Source organism: Triplophysa rosa, linkage group LG19 (genome assembly GCF_024868665.1).
Source record: "Triplophysa rosa linkage group LG19, Trosa_1v2, whole genome shotgun sequence".
In the NCBI taxonomy this organism is placed as follows: domain Eukaryota; kingdom Metazoa; phylum Chordata; class Actinopteri; order Cypriniformes; family Nemacheilidae; genus Triplophysa; species Triplophysa rosa.
In genome coordinates this window covers 15,051,697-15,064,065 of record NC_079908.1, presented here as the reverse complement: position 1 = coordinate 15,064,065, position 12,369 = coordinate 15,051,697, and the positions used below count along the sequence as shown (strand labels likewise).

At 39.2% G+C, this 12,369-nt stretch overlaps 1 long non-coding RNA gene across 1 annotated transcript in view; it reads left to right on the top strand.

Annotated features, from left to right (window-relative positions):
• Positions 1–5,460: 5,460 nt before the first annotated feature.
• Positions 5,461–12,369, top strand: part of LOC130570048 (uncharacterized) — a 33,101-nt gene continuing 26,192 nt past the window's right edge. Inside the window, exon 1 of the long non-coding RNA XR_008964919.1 lies at positions 5,461–5,694. This is a non-coding gene — a long non-coding RNA (uncharacterized LOC130570048). The remainder of the gene's footprint in view (positions 5,695–12,369) is intronic.

The following is a 12,369-nucleotide window of genomic DNA, read 5'->3' as shown; positions in this document are numbered from 1 at the left end:
ACTATACAGTATATATATATATATATATATATATACAGTATATATAAGCTTACAGGTGTATTTGTAGTCTAAAAATGACTAAACTAGTCTTATACTGAGAGTATACTTTAATAAACTAAAAAAAAGTGCTACAAGCCTTCAACTGTTTCACTTCAAGTGTACTTTCATAAACCAAAGAGTGGGCCAATTTAGTCCCAAGAAGTAAGGAAATAGTACACTTAATATTTTATTGTAAATAAATTGTATTACATTACATTAAAACTACTCAACAGTTATTGATTCTTTGTGGAGGTCTAGGAAGTTAAAGCCACATAATGTTTATGTTTATACTACTTGTACATTGATATGATAATTATTACAATGATACTTATTATATAAAGTATACTTGAAATATGTTTGAACTTTACTTAATAATACTAAATAAAATGAACATACAGGGTTTTTGTTATACAGAGTTCTTCATGAATTGACACTTTAAGGAGGAAGTCAGCCTCCGGCCTCGCAATGTCTTCAGAAAGCACTCTGACCTCTATATGTGAGGAATGTGACCCACACTGATCTACTGCTGACCACTGAGGATCCCTCAGGCAGGAAATCGAGAATAGTCCTGTCTTTTTCCATTTTTTTCACCTATTGGCATATATTTTATATGGCCTTCAGGCTGTTTCTTTACCCTATATAATGCTGTGTGGTTTACATTAGCATCAAACAGCAGTAGTGCTCACATTAATCTCGTCGTGAGCAACCATGAATATTTTTTCTCAATATCTAGAATAAATGTATATAAAATGTATAGCGTAAATGCACTGTAAGTCGTATTGCAAAAAAGAGTCTGCCAAATGCATAAAATGAGTTAAACATAAGAAACACATTGCTGGTTTGGTTTTGATATTCGGTTACCTGGTCTTTGGGATTATATAAAGTAAGCCTAAAATTCCGTACAAAGTTTGGGAAAACTTTTGGGAAAACACCCTGCGAGTAACCAGGTTCCCATAGTAACTATCGAATGCTGTCAACGCAAACAACCATTCTGGATGAGCGTGTTGTAAACGCTCCTAGCACAATGGTGACCGAAAGGGCCGTGTTCCATTTATCACCACTTTTAAAACCTGAAAGAGAAACTGTCACTGTTACCTCGGCGGAGGTCGTCACGGTGATGTCCCCCGAGGCGTGGACACATTATTCAAACTTGAAGAATCCAATAGAGATGCCCCACTATAAACACTTGCACATGAAGACAGTGAGGGAGAATTGGTCTTGAAGTGGGAAGCCCTAAGAGGCCCTAAGAGACCCAAAACACCCTTTCGAGATTTATATGTGGAAAGGTCAGAGGTCGAGCAGCCATTAATCAAGGCCAAAGAAAGGGATTAAATAGCCAGGTCTCGCGGGCAGATGAGAGAGCGGCTGATTGAGGCGTTTAGAAGAGTGTGTTGTGTCTGTCTTAGATTACAGAGTATGAGCCTCGGGCTAAACATCCATCTGAACCACGGCCGAGTGCTTACACTCTATAATCAGGAGGCCAGAAGACCTCTGGAGTGGTCAGTCATACATCACACATCTGTACAGGGAAAGCCTGTAGTGCTGTGTTTTAGGAAAACGCTCATAGGGGTGCAATTTGTTAGTTTGTTTTGTAAGTACTGTAAGCAAAATGTTTTCTTTATTTTAAAATCTACTCTTGTTGAAATGAACTTTAGTTGTCCCAAAATGTCTTTGGACTCTAATACGCATTTTAAACCGTATATTGCATAATATAACAAAATATGTTAAACATTTTTCAATCGCGATTAACTTACCCAAATGTTATTTTTAGTGGATGTATGAAGTCAGTTGAACTAAGCTTCACACAGATGTGTTCATCACATGAACTATGGACATATTCAACTAATGTCTGACAATAAATGTCAGATACAGCGTAACAGCATATCAATACGAACTTTATCACTATTCTTGCCACTTGGCAAATTTATCTAACACAAAACGAAACGTGATTGGTTGCTTTACCTGTCAGTCATATGGCTTCTTGGGCGGGCCTTGGCCAATGAAAGCGGCCAAAGTTCCCAGACCGCGAGACTACCCTTAACAATACAATACAATTATACAATTCCACAACATATGACATTAGTAACAAGAACACTAAGGAGAATCAAATAAATATCATTTCAGATTGAAAACTAATAAAAATCTCCATGTTGTTAACTTTAACATACGAAAGCACCGGCACTCTCAGTATGGCCTGATCGGTGGACATCAAACTCATTGGATAATGAATGTGCTGGACAGTTACAGTAGCTATTAGAGAGTAAATCATTTGTTTATGGAGTTTATGGTTTATGGAGTGTCCAACAACAAATTTACGTACGTACACGGTGTAAAAACACTTTCATTTTCTAATAATAGTTATTATTATCTGAAATTATTCGTTTGGCGATTAATCTGTCTAATCCCCTTCTTTCTGTCAGCCTACTCTGATCTGATTGGTCAGATGGTGTATGATTATGATTGTTTGATTAATTATGATTATACACACTTGTTATATGTGTATAATGTTTGTTCTTGTTGACAGTTATTTTATACTTTTAAAGAATAAGCAGATTAAATGAATGTGATACACAGTAGTGTATTTTAAATATATTCAATAATTTGATTAAATGTGATAAATAAGCATGCGTGCAAATAAATGTGACAATTGTTTTGTTCTCTTTATACTTTATAAAACTTAAACTAATACAGTAACCGTGACAAATAAAGTGAAAAAGAATTTTTGCATTTTATAAAACAATCCACAAAACCACACAGGTGTAATGTAAGATAATCGTTATGTTTATGACAAACGTCTGTGACACTTGTCAGACGCAGGCTTTATACGTCAGTATCCGAAATCACTCTTTCCCATAGTAGACTCAAATGTCATTCGCTATGTAGGGAATAGTGAACGAGGGAGCGGTTTAAGACACAGCTAATAACTTTGTTTTTCGTTTAGTTTTGGCTTTACAACTTGGCAGACTGCTTACATTCACACACAGCAACATCACACGCTGCATGAAATGTAATTTTAAGGACATTGTAATATTTCCTCTTTAAGTAAGCTTAAAGGGGTCATATGACACGGCTAAAACAAATATTATGGTTTGTTTTAGATGTAATGCAATGTGTATACACGATTTAAGGCTCAAAAACGCTGTATTTTCCACATACCGTGCATGTTTGTGTCTCCTCTTTGCCCCGCCTCTCTGAAACGCGCAGATTTTTTACAAAGCTCATCGCTCTGAAAAGCGAGGTGTGCTATGATTGGCCAGTTAACCAGTGCGTAGTGATTGGTGGAATACTGCAAACGTGTGACAGAAATGTAACACCTCTTACCATATTTGAACATCAGGTTCCAAAGCAATTGTACTGACAGGTACGCCCACCTTACTTGCGTAAACATTTGGGTGGTCTTAGTCAAATCATACCATGAACTGACTTGTGGGGGTGTGGTTACACGAGGCGTTTCAGGCAGGTCTGGGTGAGTATTGGTTTTTAGATAGAATGCATCTTTTGTTCCGACACTTTCATTTTTGCAATTTTACGTGTCTAATACATGCATGGGCAACTTATAACACACCGAAGACACAGAAAAACACGTATTCGCGCCATATGACCCCTTTAATCTATCTATTTTTACAGTCAAAGAACAAAAGGAGACAACAGATTCTACAAAACTCAGTTCTGTTTCATATTGACGTAAACATTTGTAAGTCGAGCCCATTCACGTCCACATTTGCATGTGTGTGTATGGCTCTTGGCTCATTTCGTGACACACTGTCATTGATGTATAGGTTCAGCTGGTGCTTAGAAGCGTGCACACCCATGTATCCTTAACATACATCAACACAGACACTAACACATGGCTCATTCATACATCAAGCGACAACATACATCCATTGCACTTTCCGAATATTGATTGTCTCTGTGTAACTCGTGAACACTTTACATGCATCTCTCTGACACATTCGAGTGAAAGAATTGTCAAAGTTGCACAATGTGAAATCCAGGAACGACAGTTGGCCTACCCAGTGGGGAGGTTGTGTGTCTGCACGACACCCATAGGCAACCAGAAGGGTGTAAGGGATAGAACACACTGCCTCCTCATAGTGTCCATCACATCCACACAATCATTGGAGCCCAGTCACGCCTGCGTTAGGTTTATTGCATGGCATAGACAAACAGCTTTGATCTCTAATGCGCAGCGCGCTGCATTAATTATGAATCATTCCACCAGCCGAACACCTTCAAACGCTCAGAGAACGATGCTGTGTTTTCACAGGCCCCCAGGATGGCTCGAGGACTGCATGTATATATACATTTATCTAAAAGAGCTTTGAAAAAAACTTTTGCCGGGTCTCCAAAGTATTCTATTTCTGGATTGCCGCCAATATCTCTGCTAAGCTCACGGTTATTCGTGCTGCTAGGAATTCTCATATGCATCACCAAAAGCCACTTTCACGTGTGCATCATTCAGAACTGAGCAGACAGATCGCCTGAAAGCTAAGACAGCCGTGTGAAGTAACGATAAAGCTGCATGACGGTATCCAATTGACCAGAGTGTAATGTTGGAGAAATGACCTAGTTCTCTCTAGGCTAATATGGATTCTGTAGTGCCGCATGCTGCTGTAGAAAACTGACTGCAGGGCCTGTTCCACAGGAACCAAACCCAGTCCATCTGCAATAGGTCGATTATTCGGAGATATCGCATGGATGCTTTGAATGTTGGGTTGTGTGCATGGTGTAAATAGAGGACAGCGTCCTATTTGAAATGGACTGGTTTGTCACAGACTTTTGTCATAGACAGGTAAACAACAACATTACAGCAAATATTTTATATTATATTTTTATAATTTATATTTTAATATACGATATCAATGCCATGTTTTATTCATTTGAATATACTGAGATCCTAATAAATCTCCAACTGTGGACAAACAGAATAATCGGATAATTCCAGACTCCAGATTAAACCACCCAGATTTAAATATGAACCACATAATAAATCAGGTGTATCTGAGGAATTATTACCAAAACATGAAAATGTCCCTTTTTGAATAACCTCATATATGGATAATCAAAATAATTCATAGTTACACAGATTTGTTTATAGTTACAGTCTACACCTCTACACAACCCCTTTTAGTAGCCTATGTGCAATTGTTTGCTTTAATAAACAGATTTGCATTTAATTACTTTCAGTAACTTGAATTAACAGGCTGGTCCTTACTAGCATGTGCTTACTCCGTGCGGCTCTTTGTTTACTGCACGTGCATGCAATGTTTTTATTACATGAAATATTGTTTCTTTTCTGCCCTCTTTCAATGTTTGTTGTTGGCATTGCAGCGCAGGAGGGGTTAATGTTCCCCTCACGCGTCGTTGCCAAATGCGCCTGTGTGCGCGTCAGTGGGAGTCCCCTTCCCTGGGTCCCTTTGCAGTACTGTGGACAGGAGAGTTGTACACAGAGCCGAGGAGAAGCGTGAACAAACACAAGTAACGTTAGTGCCATAAAGTGAACATTTGACACTATCGCAAAGCTTTTCAAGACTTGCCACTTTTACCGCGTGGATCCGTCTCGTACTGTCATCAGAGAAGAGCTTATAACGCGCGCACTTCAGCTGGTATGAGCTAACCCACCAGACATGGAAACCAAACCTTTCTTGTCATTGGGTAAGTTCACCTCCAAACGCAAATATGTTAATTTTTACCAACTGGTGTTTGGACGGATGTAAGAGGCTTACATTTGGAAAGTTTCTGTATATTGCGTGAAAATATAAACGCTGAACAACTAACGTTAACGTTGGCATGATCGCTGTAGAACGCACATTGTGCAGACGCGGCTGAAGGCTTTACATTCATATTCCTTTCGTGATAGAAACCAAAGCAGATATAATCGGTTTGAAATGTACAGTAGTGAAGTGAATGGTGTGGATCAAGGCAGTTTTAAAATTCAGACTCGAGATAAACGCAAAAGTTGGGCGCTTGTCGCAGATTCGCCAAGCAGTGGCACGCGCTCAGAGTGATCTCATTCTCATTCACTCTCGATCTTAACGTACTCTTTACTGTAGATGTTTCTCTTGTTATGTTGTTGCATATAATATATGTATACTGCATTGAATGCCTTTTTTTCATGTTCGGTCGTGCATGTCCTTGGGAACGCGTGATCCATGTGTCAAAATATAAATTCATCGCAGAATGCAGACTCGTGTGAAGGAATGTTTCTTTACAAACGTAAACAACATTGCACATCACTCAAAAGTGCAGCGAAACATGTAGATTTGATACCGATTCAAATCGTCGGAGTTTCGCAGGAATTGATGAAAGCGCAAAACCTCGAATCCAAATGGAGGAAAAAAGCAATTGTCATTTTAATTTTACATGTTCGTTTTAACTCACAGCAATGCCAGTGTATCAATGTTTCACTCACTTTGGTCTGTATAGCGCTGTGAGCGCTGTTTATAAGTATCATTAAAGTTGCAAAAGTGTTTAGGGTGTGAACTTGGAAAACTTTCGCGTTCTGTAAAGAGTGGAGCAGTTTGACAAGAAAAGTGACACGAAACGTCAAAGAGCAAGCGGCTTTCCTTTGCGGTGTATTTCTAGGTGTAGGAATAAAATTACTTTGTGTCCAAGGAACAAACGCAACGCTTTAAAAATACATATCCTATTTTAAAGCCACTGCTGAGGAGAAATGTAGGTGTGGCTTCCATACTTGTTCAGTGTGGCGTGCGCGAGAGCTACAATATTCCATAATAATAATAATTAAAAAAATGAATAAAATGTTAATTAAAACGTATCTTTATTAAATGACATTAGTGGTCACGAAGCTAGCGAGGGTTGTTTGAATTCCAACGGTCACTGTGTGATTATGAAATCATTGAGCAATTTGCTGCAGTCGAGATAATGCGATATCATTGTGTGATGACAAAAAGACTAGAGATTTAGATAATGTGGTATATATATCAAAATAATTCATAAGCTGTCTTTAAATAAGTATTTTTCTTTTAATGTATCCTAGGCTGCATGCTGCTTACACAAGCAAGGTTTGGTAAATAGATAGGGTCTTAAATGACACGCATTACTCTCGTGTATGGGTTTACTTCCCATGCACAAAGATAAGCTCACCAGTCACACGTGATTTGATTCACACTCAGACATAATGTAACCAGCATCCTCTGCATTTTCACTCAAGAGCTGTAGGCAAGACTGTTATTGTGTCTGCATCTCTTTTATGCAAGAGTCATGTTACACCTTGACATACATCATCACCCCATCGGTTCATGGTGATGAGAGACAACAGGAATGCCGGGTTTCCCGAAACCCCTGGTTAAAAGCACATATTCCCAGCATAGCAGCAGCAAAGCCACAAACTGCATAATAGAGTTTCTGTAAGAGCGCATTTGAGTTTTACCGGGAAGTGTGGCGCTTGAAATGCGGCTTTATAATGAACATGTTGTTCTATAGGTGTATGTCGGTTTTGTTTGTAAATGCTTCTAATTAGAGCTGTGCGTTTTTGTTGGGGATCACATTGTGTCATGTGGAAATGAGCTTTTATTTGTTGCCAGAAAAGCGCTGTGTTTGCTTTGTTGTTTAAAAGCTGTGGTAACCCGCTCAGTTTCTTCTGCAATTTTCTGCAGTTGAACTGCAGTTTTTATCATCCATAATTAATTGATTGTGAAACTTTGGAGAACCCCAAAGTTTGCTCTATGCCAGAAGGCAGTGTAATTATCATATACCTTTTATTAACTCACTCCTTTAAAAAGTTTATGGAAATTCTTGAAATGTCTTTTGTGTCATTCAAACTATTTTTTAAATTGTTTGTGATTGATTTTTATAAAGCATATTTGTCCGAAAATAATCATGAAAGAAATCATTAACAATTCAAACGCAAGACATGTGGCTGCTTGCGAGCAGAAATGTAATTTCCTGCTGCATGTGCAGAGATGCTGAAGATCAGCCTCATGCCCTAGCCTGCTACATTCAGACACATAATCATTTAAACAAGAATGATTACTTACATTTACAAATGCTTTAGTGAATGTAATGCAGTAAGGTTTCACATTAGTTTTTTATGTTCGTTGTGCAATGCAGAGTGTGCAGAACAGGTCGGGTTTATGAACTATTTTTCACAGGTGCTAAATACCTCATATTTGTCTATTTTTGCCTACAAAGATTTAATGAACACTTTATGGAAATCACGAAAGCAAGTACTATGGACTAAAAACTTGTATTGCATCAGGAACATAAGTGGAAGCTTTGAGCTATTGCTCCCTGTAACGCTGTATATCATTAAACGTGCCCCTTTCATGAGCAGATCAGCAGTGTGCAGACTTTGGTTGTGTTTTATTTAAGTAAACCAAACTTCTTTTGGGCCGAACTCTGTGTTTTCTTCTGAGTGACAGGAGGCGGGGTCTCCTCCACCCCCATCGGTGAAGTTCATGGTCTTTGATGAGAAAGTGACATTCATTGTTGGGGGTATGCATACCTCTGTCGGTCATAATTCACGAACAAAGGTAGCGCTGGGCGTGAGTAAGTTAAAAGGAGATTTAATTGGGGTCTGGGTGGATTGTTTACCTCGAAAACCCATGCAAGTTGTGTTTTTTTTACGGCGGGGCAGTTTTAGGTTTCTTGCCGGATGCTTTTTGCCCCCTTTTGTGAGCGGACTGCAGCTGTCATTTTACTAGGGAAGTTTTATAGGGAAAGTTAATGTCTTAAAGGGATAGTGCTTCTGCTTATGTAGGTTTACTGCTCAATTTTCATTAAAAAAAACACCAAATTAAGTTCAGCAAATCTTGCATGGATGTCCACCACCAGTGTATTTCGATGGACGGGTGTGTTTTGATTGTATGTGACTAAAATGTTTGATCACATTTGTTCATATCCTATTTATCCCTGTTTTCTTAAACACATGTCTATGACCGCTTAGCTGTCCCAGGAAACGACAAAGCTCTTCTATCAATACTATCATATACTGTATATAGTCAGCCGCAAAGCAACTTTGCCGGTGTGCGCAAAAATAGTGTTCCAAAGCAGTTGTTTATGATAACCATGCATCAAACTCTTGTTAATAATTTGTGAGTTTTCAGCCCCCTGTAGTTGCAAGTGTTTTATCTATAAGGGGAGCTGTGGACTATGAACCTCAGACCTTGACTTCTGAACCCATATTTTTTATCAGGAGTAGCATGTGCTTCAGGTTTATAGAATTGGATTTTCACAATATTACAACAGATGATAGACTCTGTCTGAACCTCTGTTATACTATAAATTTATACGTTTGCATTATCATTGTCCGATAAAATATTGCTTTCGAGTGTGGTGTGCTTTTGTTTGTTATGTAAAATGGAATCAGTGAATCGTTTTATTGACAGTTCAGTTCAGAAAGTGTAAAGTATAAACTTCTGTATATAGACCATATATAGAAGCACAATAAACGCTACACTGTCCAAATCACAGCTCCATGGCATTTCTCTCAGACATCAGCTTTGGGGTAGATAGTCATGCTGTCTGGCACATCACTAGGTGCTAGTCAGTAAAGGACCGTGGCCAATATGTGCTGTGGCTACATGAGCACATTTTTCTATTCCTTTATTTTTGTAACTCATGTTTCATGTGCACATCATTAAGCGAATGTTTCTGCATATACGTCGGTGTAGCTTGATGCCGTCAAGGCACTGAACAAAACGAAAAAAGTGAGCTAAACTGTGTGCAGGGCTCCCAGACTGCGACTAAATTTTCGAGACAGCACGAGCATTTTTATAAGTAACCGCGTATGTGCGACCTGCAAATTTTGAATTTCTTCTAGTTGTTAATTCATGTGGAAAGACCAGTAGAACGCCAGCCCGCCACCAGTGCAGCCTGTGTTTGAGTCAACTGCGCGAGGTCGTCATTGACAAGTTTACACACACACACAACGTGAGCACATTACTACGAGTCGCGGTTTGCTGTTACTGATTTCTTGAGCGCGAGGACGAACGATTTGATAGATGTCTGAGAGACGTTGAAAACAAAAGGAAACGCTGTTTATTTGTTGATTACTTGAGACAGCGCTGGATCATTTCAAATCCGTTCACAGCAAGAACGAACGACATGCGAATGTTCTTGTTAAGTTTTATTTGACATTATATTTAAGTGTTGTGAACATGAGGAAAGGTGTCCTTAATACACAATAAAATCATCGTAAGCACATAACACGAGGCCTTCCATTTTTCATGAATGTGTAACACTGTAAACAATTAAATGATATACTTTTGGAGAAGCACAATTTCTGTTGTGCTTCTCAAATGAATCAAATGAATTCAGATTACAGTCTCTATTTGCACCAATCAATAACAAAGCTTCTCTGTAGACATTGCCTCTTTTTAAATAAGCAGAATCAAATCTTCTGTAATCAAGTAACTTATTTGTCAGTATCAGTAATACAGTTATTTTGGGGAAAATGCGAATAATTGCATTGCAGGCTAATTAAGGTGTGCCCCTAATGTTTTTGCTTGCGCTCCTAAATTTTTCAGTCAGGGGCTACAGTGCTCCTAGTAAAAAAAGTTTGTCTGCAGCTCCGGTGTGTGTAAAGGACTCTGTCCATTAATGCCATAATGTGCACTCGATATCTAAAACAACCTTGTAGATTAGGGACCGTGATTGTAATTATGATAATCCGTATCCATTACAGCAACCAAAATACGATGACAGCGATAAGATGAGCGGATTTCTATGCAAGTAGAGACTGCTAGGCCGTGAACACAGTTTTTTTTTCCACACCAGGTTTTTTGGGGGTAAGCCAGGTGTTCTCAACCTACATCTCATCTAAACAGCACCTCTGTATTTTTTTACCGGGGAGCCAGTGAGAGTGATTTACGGTTAGCGAACGCCTTCCCTTTTATCTGTCCACAGACAGTCTCGTCGACTCCAGCTATCAGAGTCTCACCTGGGCTTCAAATGTAGTCAGAGACGCGTCGGAGATCTCAGTCGCACGTCTGAGTACGGCTACACGTGATACTTGATGATGGAGGCAGCGCGGATGCTTTTGTAACTGTTTATAAATCATCCAGTGTGTCAGGGGCCTTAATAGAGACAGTGTCTCTTTCACAGAACCGCCTGTCCATTGACGCTCTGGTGCCTTCGGATCCCCCTCGCCTTCCTCTCGCAGCAGAACGCGCCGCTTATTATCCATTTGCTGCAAGCGGCGCTGCTCTTTGTCAAGTGGCTGTTGAGCTGTGGCTCACTCCAGCTGAGAGGCTTTTAATCTTGAAGGTGTGCGAGCCAGTAGCTTCCTGTCGCTTCAGTGTGTGTGCGTGGTGTACACTGCAAAATTGTACTGTTTTTTTATTTCTGTGTACATTTTTCAGTATACAAATCTAAATATTTTTAAAACTAGAGGAGCAAAGATATTTATTGAGTTATTTTTTTAGTTTAGTTATTTATTTGTTAAACATTTTTACACAATAAAATCAAAGGGATAGTTCACTTAAATAATGTCAACGTTATCATCATTTTCTCACTCGCATCACCCTCATGATTATAAGCCCACACAACTTTTTTGTTGTAAAAAGGGAAAGGTGGTGTTATGTTGAATGTTACTGACTGACAGCCTCGGTCACATTTCACTTTTAGTGTTTAGAAAAAAAGAGCTGTTTCCTCAAAACATTATCCTCGTCTTTCACTGAAAAAAATCATATTGGCTTGAAAAGATGCGAGCGTGAATAAATAACAAAAAAGTATTTTCTGTATTCTGCATTATCCTTTTAATCTCAAGTTCTCTGACAAAACAGTCTCAATTTACGCAGCTTTACTCTTCATGTAAATGTATCTGGTTTGAAGAACTTCCAAAGGTTTTTACTAAGACAAATACTGATTAACAAAATCATTATTTGCATTGTAAACGTTTCTAGTTCATAGTGGATAAGTAGAGCTGACTGCTTTGTGGGAGGTAATTGTGGTTTGGCAGTTGTCCCTTAGTCATTGTTTGCATTGGAAATCCAAGTTCAACTTCCACTTCGTGTCATTTGCTCGGCATTGCTCAGGGCTGAGAAACGTGTTTACGGTGGAGTTTGAAATCGCCTGTGGCAAAATTTTCTGCAGAGAGTTGGGCAACGTGGGTTTCAGGCAAACAGGAAGACAAAGTGGACACAGACAGACGGGCAAGCAGGCAGGCGCTGGCAGTTCCCTTCACATCAATTTGTTGCATACCAGAAGGCTTACATACCAGCGCCTGCAGAAACGGCACCCGGTTAGTTCAAGTGTCACATTTAAGATGGTTTCTTCTGTTTCAGACTGGAATGTGTAACATGAGACGGCTGCGTATTGGAAAGACCACATCAGAGTCCTAGAGCAGGCGTGGAGGTGTGTGTGTGT